Below are 10,785 nucleotides of genomic sequence, written 5' to 3' on the forward strand. Positions count from 1 at the left end.
AAAAATTTTTTTTTTTTATTAGTTGGAGGCTAATTACTTCACAACATTTCAGTGGGTTTTGTCATACATTGATATGAATCAGCCATAGAGTTACACGTATTCCCCACCAACACTAAGCAGAATCATTAAATTATCTATTCTTAATTTGATGAGGACACATTTTAAATAATAAGACTGCATTTTGATTTTAAAATACTTCATTCAATACTTGGAAAATTGGGATATAACTCAAGTACAATTCTGGATTCTTTCAAAGCAAATTGTGACAAATTAAAATTCTTTAAGACCCTCCAAGACCCTTCCTACAGAGCATAAAATCAGTTAACATTTAATTTTAGGCATAGTAGAATGTCAACTAGAAATATTTATGCTTCAAAGTAGTTGGAAAAACAACATGCCAAAATATATACCACATTTAGATTATTTGAAACACTGAGATGTTAAGAACCTGGAGCTCCACATTGGTAGGATGGTGGTCCATATGAATTCTTCCAGTCAAGTAGTTTTGAAGAGAATAAATAAGGGAACTACTCATTGAATAATTTTAATGGGATAAAAGAATGTTTGAAGAGCTACATACCCATCCCTTCTCTGTGTTTTTTGTCTACTAATGCTTAAAAACTAATCAAAGCAGGAAAATTACCATGTTCCTCTTCACTTTCTCTTCCTCGTTTAGAACCATTCAGTCTATTTCTCCTAAAATACAGGAAAGTCATCCTTTCATGTGATGGTCAGTTTCTTGAGGGGGGAAGAATGCTGTCTATGCCTGTCTTAAAGTTTAATGCTTCTCCTCTGATCTTTGATGCTCTGACTTTCTGCCCAAGAAAGAGAGACAGATGGACATGGACACACACACAAGAAACAAAGTAGAAATGACTGAAGGGAGAAAGGAAGAAACTCAAGGGGAAAGCGGTGGCCACTACTGGTACAATACATTTTGAGGGATGTATCAACAAGGGCTGCACTGTAGTTGTGGCAGGAGACAGCAGACTGAGAACACACATAACTCTGTCCATGGGAAAGCATTTGGTCTGGATGGATTGCTTCAAGAATCTGGTGTCACAAAGAAAAATGACAATAACAACAAAGACGTGAGCTATGAAATTTCCATACGACAAGGGAAAATAAATACGATTCGAGATGAGTGTCTATAGCCAAGATTACAGCCAGTGTGCTGGCACTCATCTAGATGTGGCACGCAGACTACAAGTGGCAGAAATTTATTCTTTTCAGCTCTCAGAGTAACCAGGGGGAACCTGACATATAGCTGGAACCCATGAGCACTCAAGTTTGCCCTGATTCAAATGTCCCTTTTCTATGTGTTTGAAGAACGATACCAGAAAAAAACAAAAGAAATGATAATAAAATTATTCACTATCCCTGTAGTAAATAAAATGGCATGATTTTCATGAAAAAGAAGATTAAGTTTTTAATGTCTATATTTGTTTATGTTACCATCAATTCAAACATGAGGTTTCTGGATCAAGACAGATTGTTATTACTGACAGTAATACTTGTGTCAGTTCACTACACAACAATTTCTACCTTCTTCTGGGGTGATGCTATATGGACAAGCTGGTGTGTTTGGGTGTCACATAACAGGAGAGAAGCCATGAAATTAAGAATCAGGGATTCAATACACATGCTGTCCAGTTAACATCCTTCCTTCCTGAGAAGAGAAATGATTCTCCCTTATGCAAACAAACTCTCCTAGGGTAGAGAAAGGGAAGTTCCCTTGTGGGAAGTAAGTAGTGGTCTCTAGACGAACTGTAAGTCAAGTGTCTCCAGGTTTATATATCCTGGTATACACCCAAGGTTCCAGGTTTCCTTCCCTTTTGGAATGTAAATATATAGTTTGGGGAGGTAAAGTTCTCTTTATGGAAAGCACAATCACAGAAAACTTACCAAACTGATTACATGAATCACAGCCTTGTCTAAATCAATGAAACTATTAGCCATGCAGTGTAGGGCACCCAAGATGGACGGGTCATGGTGAAGAATTCTGACAAAAGGTGGTCCCTGAAGGAACGGAAAGCCACTTGAGGATTGTTGCATTGAGAACCCCATGAGCAATATGAAAAGCCAAAACTATGACACTGAAAGATGAACTCCCCATTTTGCTCGGCGCCCAATATGCTACTGGAGAAGAGCGGAGTAATAGCCCCAGAAGGAATAAAGAGGATGAGCCAAAGTGGAAACAGCCAGGTGTGGATGTGTCTGGTGGTGAAAGTAAATTCTGATGCTGTAAAGAACAATATTGCAATAGAAACCTGGAATGTTAGGTCCACACATCCAGGTAAATTGGAAGTGGTCAAACAGGAGATGGCAAGAGAGAACAGTGAAATTTTAGGATTCAGTAAACGAAAATGGGCCGGAATGGGTGAAATTAACTCAGATGACCATTGTATCTAGTACTGTGGGCAAGACTCCCTTAGTAGAAACGGAGTAGCCCTCACAGTCAACAAAAGAGTCCAAAATGCAGTACTTGGAGGTGATCTAAAAAATGACAGAATGACCTTTGTTTGTTTCCAATGCAAACCATTCAATATCACAGTAATCCAAGTCTGTGCCCCAACCACTAATGCCAAAGAAGCTGAAATTGAACAGTTCTATGAAGACCTACAAGAGTTTCTAGAACTAACACCAAAAAAAAAAAAAAAAAAAAAGATATCCTTTTCATCACAGGGAACTGAAATACAAAAGTAGGAAGTCAAGAGATACCTGGAGTAACAGGCAAGTTTGGCTTAGAGTACAAAATGAACCAGGCTAACAAAGTTTTGTCAAGAGAATGTACTGGTCATAACAAACACCCTCTTCCAACCACACAAGAGATGAATCTATATGTGGAGGTCACCAGATGGTCAATACCGAAATCCAATTGATTATATTCTTTCCATCCAAAGATAAAGAAGCTCTATACAGTCAGCAAAAATAAGACCAGGAGCTGACTGTGGCTCAGACCATGAACTCCTTATTGCCAAATTCAGACTGAAATTGAAGAAAGTAGGAAAACCACTAGAGCATTCAGGTATGACCTAAATCAAATCCCTTATAATTTTACAGTAAAAGTGACAAATAAATTTAAGGGATTAGATCTGAGAGAGAGAGTGCCTGAAGAACTATGAACAGAAGTTCGTAAGACTATATAGGAGGTGGAACTATATCCAAGAAAAGAAATGCAAAAAGACAAAATGGTTGTCTGGGGTGGCCTTACAAATAGCTGAGAAAAGAAGAGAAGTGAAAGGCAAAGGAGAAAAAGAAAGATATCCTCTGGTGAATGCAGATTTCCTCAGAACAGCAAGGAGAGATAAGAAAGCCTTCCTCAGTGTTCAGTGCAAAGAAATAGAGGAAAACCATTGAATGGGAAAGACTATGGATCTCTTCATGAAAATTAAAGATACCAAGGGAATATTTCATGCAAAGAGGAGAACAATAAAGGACAGAAACGGTATGGATCTAACAGAAGCAGAAGATATTAAGAGTAGATGGCCAGAATATACAGAAGAACTACACAAAAGAGATCTTAATGACCCAGATAATCACAATGGTGTGATCACTCACCTAGAGCCAGACATCCTGGAGTGTGAAGTCAAGTGGGCCTGAGGAAGAATCACTACAAACCAGGCTACTGGAGGTGATGGAATTCCAGCTGATCTATTTCAAATCCTAAAAGATGAGGCTGTTCAAGTGCTCAACTCAATATGCCAGCAAATTTGGAAAACTCAGCAGTGGCCACAGGACTGGAAAAGGTCAACTTTCATTCCATCCCAAAGAAAGCAATCCCCAAGATGTTCAAACTACCACACAATTGCACTTATTTCACATGCCAGCAAAATAATGTTCAAAATTCTCCAAGCTAGGCTTCAACAATACATGAATCCAAAACTTCCAGATATTTTAGCTGTATTTAGAAAAGGCAGAGGAACCAGACATCAAAATGCCAACATCCACTGAATCATAGACAAAGCAAGAGAATTCCAGATAACCATCGACTTCTGCTTCATTGACTATGCACATGCTTTCAGGTGTGGATCACAACAACCTGGACCATGTTTTAAGAGACAGGAATACCAAACCACCTTACATGCCTCCTGAGAAATCTGTATGCAGGTCAAGAAGCAAGATACAACCAGACATGGAACAATGGACTGGTTCCAAATTTAGAAAGGAGTACATCAAGACTGTAGATTGTCACTCTGGTTATTTAACTTATATGCACAGTACATCATGTGAAATGTCAGGCGGCTGGATGAAGTACAAGCTGGTATCAAGATTGCCAGGAGAAATATCAATAACCTCAGATATGCTGATGACACTACCATTATGGCAGAAAGCAAAGAGGAGCTAAAGAGCCTCTTGATGAAGGTGAAAGAGGAAAGTGAAAAAAACTGGCTTAAAACTCAACATTCAAAATAAATGGATTTAAAAAAAAAAAACCTCAACATTCAAAAAAATGAAGATCATAGCATCCAGTCCTATCACTTCATGGCAAGTAGATGGGGAAACAATGGAAACAGTGACAGACTTTCTTTTCTTGGGCCCCAAAATCACTGCAGATGGTACTGCAGCCATGAAATTAAAAGACGCTTGCTCCTTGGAAGAAAAGCCATGACCAACCCAGATGGTCAATTAAAAAGCAGAAGCACTACTTTGCGGACGAAAGTCTGTCTCGTCAAAGCTGTGATTTTTCCAGTAGTCATGTTTGGATGTGAGTTGGACAATAAAGAAGGCTGAGTGTCAAAGATGTGATGCTTTTGAACTTTGGTGTTCGAGAAGACTCTTGAGAGTCATTTGGACAGCAAAGATATCCAACCAATCAGTCCTAAAGGAAATCAGTCCTGAATATTCATTGAAAGGTGTGGTACTGAAGCTGAAGCTATAGTACTTTGGCCACCTGATGTGAAGAGCTGACTCACTGGAAAAGACCCTGATGCTGGGAAAGCTGAAGGCAGGAGGAGCAGGTGACAACAGAGGATGAGAGGGCTGGATGACATCATTGACTCAATGGACATGAGTTTGAGCAAGTTCTGGGAGATGGTGAAGGACAGGGAAGGCTGACTTGTTACTGTCTGAGAGGTCACAAAGCATCGGACACAACTCATTGATGAACAACAAAAGCTTTCTAGATTTCTCACTAGAATGCCTGAAAGAAGTATGTATGGACAGGTTTATAAGACTATATAGGAGGTGGTGATCAAAACTACATATTGTCACACATCTTTAACGTCCATGGCTTGCTTATTAACTCTTGTTCCATTAATTCCTTGCTTAGAGGGCCCTAACCTTGCAGAAACATGAAAATATTTACTTGTTGGCAAAGAAAGAGAAAGAAAAAACTGAGGTAAAAAGATGGCAGAATACAATAAAAAGGGGGGGGGGTTACAACAAGTAATCAGATTCTAGGAACTAACATAAATGTTAGTCTGAGCAAGACAACCTATAGAACTCATTCAAAACTGCATGAATCAAGGTAGACCTGTGGGATTAAATATGAGAAGGCAGCTAAAACAATACAAAAGATGTAAGTAATGAGCTGAGGCACTGTGAAGAGAGCCCCGAGGAACATGAACTTGTATGAGTAGAAGACCATTGCAAGGATCCCAAGAGAGAATATCCATAGGACTAAAATAAAATCAAAGGAATCTGTAGTGTTAAAAAAAGTAGAAAACTTTAAGATGAGCAGGACTGTCAAATATTCTTTTAAGCAATTTAACAGAGGCAAAATATTGCTATGAAGTATAATAAATAAGAAGATATTGGCTAGAGATGTTCGTAGGAACACAAAATGTGTTCAAGCTCTTTGAGGAATGATTGGATGGCACTGATGGGGTGATACAAATTTAATTTTGGAAAGTTATTAAGAGACAGGAAAGAGTAAATAAATAACTGGAAAAAGAAACTGTGTTATGCTGACATGTTTGAAACTTCATAAATGTTGTTAACTATATAATTCATAGAGTAAGGGTCCTGAGAAGGGCTGGAGATGGCATAGGCAGAAGCTATCAATGGACAGGAAGAAGAGTCGTTCTTTAATAATATAAAAAGAGAAAATGTCAGGCAGATATGTTCTTAGGTTCCAGGACAGAAATTTGAGAGACTTATCTTCTGATGCTTTGATTTTCTCCGTGAATTAGAAGGTGGGTGATGAGGGACGAAATGGAATCATAATAAGAGTGGGTAACTATTTCAACAGATGCTATAGAGAATTGAAGAGTGAAGAGTAAAGAAACAAGGACACTTGGCTAGGCAGCGATAAATGTTGAAACCATTGTGTGATTGTTTTTTTAAGCATCACTCAGAAACCCAGCAATGGGAATAAAGAAGATAAAATGTTGAGTGTTCAGGATTGGTGTGTCTCAGGGTGTCTGTGACAGATGGACAATGGGTAAACAGACATAAGGATATCGGCAAGAAAAAAGGTTGACATTACACATTTTCATGAGGCAATTTTGTTCCCCAAAGGACATCTGATAATCTTGGAGACATTATTGATTGTCATAAGAATAGGCTATGGGTGAAATAGCAGTTATTTTAAATTATAGCTCTGATATAAACTTTAGTACAAAGAACTAGTGGTCACTGTTGGCAGAATTGCCAGAAGCCCAACTTTAGGCTTGCCCTGACATTCAAAAGGAATTCCTTAGCTAAAGTAGATCTAGGACCTTCCAAAATTGGTCTAGAAGTTCAGTAAGGAAGAAATAAACATGAACACACTTATCAATATGATTTTCCCACCCTCTGCGGGGCTCCCTTCTGGCTTCAGAAGGGAGAAAGACTTGTACTTTTACAGAACTGTGGAGCTTTTGATGAATTTCTTCACCACCAAGGATCATGACTTTTTTTTTTGGTTTTTTTTTTTTTTTTTTCAGATTAAAAGCTCATCGATCATTTCTGTTGGATGAACCTCTCTGGTATACCATCTGAAGGGTATTAGGGAAAAAAATGTCATATTCCTCTAAAGACTGAAAAAGAAACATGATATTACTGATTCAACATGATAGCTGTTTCGAAGGCAGAATTAAAGGAACATAATTTCAGCAGCTTCCTCTTTTCCTCTAATCCCAGAGTTCATTGTTATTTTATACACTGAGGCACTTTGGAACCTCTCAGATGCTTTTAATCTGGCACTTCCTAGTTGGCAATTACTACTTCATCTTCGGTCTTTATGCTCTTAAGAATTTGAGCTCATAAAACAACATTGTTCTTATAATTGTGGAAAAACCACAGGAAAAGAAAAATTCCCTGTCTTGATCAAGCCCCACTTGTGAACATTTCTATATTTATTATACTTATTATTCTTTAACATGTTTTACATTTAAGGTGGAATTGCACTCTCTTTTTGAAAAAGGGGGAGAAATCAAGAAATCATTCTCACTGAACTACACTGGGAACATACACTAAGGGGTGTAAAAAAATTAAAGCGACTCCCCATGTTGCAAAATGAAGTTTAAAAGGCGTCTGAACTAAAGCTAACATCGCATGCGGCCAATGCCCTGGCAGAATGGAGGGATGCTAACTATGCCTGCCTGCAGTGTCACAGGAGCCAATTCATGGGAGAAGAATGATGGGACTTAATTAAAGGTGGATGATGTCACTTGAAACAACTTTTGGACTGAGGTTAGGTCAGGGTTAAGTTCAATTCTATGAGGAGTCCCTCTATGCCATGTCAGTGGACAGTTCAAACAAAGTTGATAGAAGGGAGGTAAAAGCCAAGAAGTTAAAAGTCGCACAGTAAAATAAGTGTCAATGTGTAAAAAAAATGATGACAGTTTAAAGCATTTTGAATGCTGAAAATGTTTAAGCAGGAGCATCAGAAACAGGCTTACAAAAGCTGTTAGACCCCGGTAAGGGTGGAGCTTTTATAAGATATATCCAATGAATCCTGGCTCTTTGAAAAGGGCTCCATTTCAAATGAGTCACTTACATACTTTCCCCTGCACATCAAGAGCACCATCTTAAAAGGACCAAGGAACACTAGAAAAATCTCGTGGATAGTACACATTTTAATAGCATGTTAAGATTATGTAGGCAGGGTACACGGTTGAGAAATGTGAATTTGATCTACATAAGTAAATGATCTTTGTAAAATAATTTTAAGGAAGAAAAATTTACTCTTGGTACTATGAATTTTGCCTAAAATGTTTGACAAACAAGATATATCAATGTAATAGTCAAGAAATATGTATTGATTTCCCCATTGATAGACATTAATATAATGTCTGGAAATGTTTTAGAAAATGTAAAGATGAAATGGACATGACCATATCTTTAACAAGTAAGAGAAACAGGTATTAAACAAATGGTAACACTTAATTTAGGTAGGCATAGATATAAGAAGTCTATAACAGGTATAATCAATGTCATGAGGAATGATAGGTATAATCAATGTCATGAGGAAAAATGATAGATATGATCAACATCATGAGGAAAAATTATGGCCTCCTTCACCTAGGAATAGTAACAATTATATGATAGGTATAATCAATGTTGTGAGGAAAAAAAAACAACAACCAGTATCCTTCACCTAATTTAGAATTATAAACATGGATTATAAGCTTACCCCAGTAAGACTGGTGCATCTAACCACATGAACCAGGTCTAATCACATGGTTCCTCTAACCACGTGGACCACACCCTTGTCTAACTTAATGAAACTATAGACCGTGCCAAGTAGGATCACCCAAGATGGACGAGTCATGGTGAAGAGGTCTGACAGAATGTGGTCCACTGGAGAAGAGAATGGCAAACCACTTCAGTATTCTTGTCTTGAGAACCCCATGAACAGAATGAAAAGGCAAAAAATATGGCGCTGAAAGACGAACTCCCCATTCGGTAGGTGTCCGATATGCTACTGGAGATCAGTGGAGAAATAACTCCAGAAAGAATGAAGAGACAGAGCCAAAGCAAAAACAATAGCCAGTTGTGGATGTGACTGGTGATGAAAGAAAGGTCTGGTGCTGTAAGAGCAATATTGCATAGGAACCTGGAATGTTAGGTCCATGAATCAAGAAAAATTGGAAGTGGCCAAGCAGGAGATGGCAAGAGTGAACGTCGACATTTGAGGAATCAGCAAATTAAAATGGACTGGAAAGGGTGAATGTCACTCAGATGATCATTATAACTGCTACTGTGAGCAAGGATCCCTTAGAAGAAATGTAGTAGCCATCATAGTCAACAAAAGAGTCTGAAATGCAGTACTTGGATGCAATCTCAAAAACAACAGAATGACCTCTGTTGGTTTCCAAGGCAAACCATTCAATATCACGGTAATCCAAGTCTATGCCCCAAACCGTAATGCTGAAGAAACTGAACTTGAAGAGTTTCTTCAGCAGAAGAACAGAAGAAACTTGAACGCTTCTATGAAGACCTACAAGACCTTCCAGGACTAACACCCAGAAGGATGTCCTTTTCATTATAGGGGACTGGAATGCAAAAGCAGCAAGTCAAGAAACACCTGGAATAACAGACAAACTTGGCCTTGGAGTACAGAATGAAGCAGGGCAAAGGCTAATAGAGTTCTGCCAAGAGAATGCACTGGTCATAGAAAACACCCTCTTCCAAAAACATAAGAGAAGACTTTACAAATGGACATCACCAGGTGGTCAACATTGAAATCAGACTGATTATATTCTTTGCAGCCAAAGATAGAGAAGCTCTATACAGTCAGCAAGAACAAGACCGGGAGCTGACTGTGGCTCAGATGATGAACTCCTTATTGCCAAATTCAGGCTGAAATTGAATAAAGTACAGAAAACGACTAGACCATTCAAGTATGACCTAAATCAAATCCCTAATGATTATACAGTGGAAGTGAGAAATAGATTTAACGGACTAGATCTGATAGACGAGGGCCTGTGTTTCTCCACTTCCCCCTCCAGCCTGTGACCCTGGTGCTTCTTTTCATCACAGCCCCCACTGAATGCTCAGGGCACAGCTGGTAAGTGAATAGATCAGAGGCTCCATTCCTCCACTGAGAAGCTCGGATGCTAGTAGGAGGAGGTATAGGCCAGGTCAGGGGCAGGGGAATGTGTAGGAGTGCAAGGGCCACTCTCCTCGCCCCCGCACTGGACACATGACCCCTTTGATGGGAACCTCTCATACTGCACACCCAGCAGGGAAAGCACAGCACAGACCCTACCTCTGAGAGACTTCAGGACACCAGCATTCCGTGGGCCCCAGGAGGGAATGTGAGAGGATCCACAGGAAGCAGGGGCTTTGAGAGGGACCTTGAAGAGGACCCTCAGCCTCCTCTTGTCCACTTCAGCCGGGGGGTGTCTCATTCGCTTCTCAGGACTCCTCACCACAGCCAGTGCAGATGTCCTGACCTTGATTCCATACGAGGTCCAACAAGGTGGTCTTTGCCTCAGTCCAGGAGAAATGACGCATGTTTCTGTCACCGTTGCCACCCCAAGGTCCACCCCTCCCCTGACCCCACTGCCTATGCTCCCTTCCTCTGACGTATGTCAGTGTGTACTTGTGTGCACACGCAGAGAATCTGCTCCACATTGCCAAAATATCCTGGGGTCTCAGGACCTCTAGTTCCCACGGCAAACTACGTGGCAGGGAGACAGCGCTAGCCTAGGAGATCCTAACTCTCCCTTCATCTCAAGACTCTGCCCCTGCCGAGGCTGATTAGTAGTAACACACACACACACACACACACACACACACACACACACACACTAAATAAAACTTCACAGGCTAAAACGTATTGACTGAAAATTTATAGAAGCAATAGATAAGTTTGGTACCTATTATCTGACTCAGTTGACCAAGTAGAAATTA

Source organism: Muntiacus reevesi, chromosome 13 (assembly GCF_963930625.1).
Source record: "Muntiacus reevesi chromosome 13, mMunRee1.1, whole genome shotgun sequence".
NCBI classification, from domain to species: domain Eukaryota; kingdom Metazoa; phylum Chordata; class Mammalia; order Artiodactyla; family Cervidae; genus Muntiacus; species Muntiacus reevesi.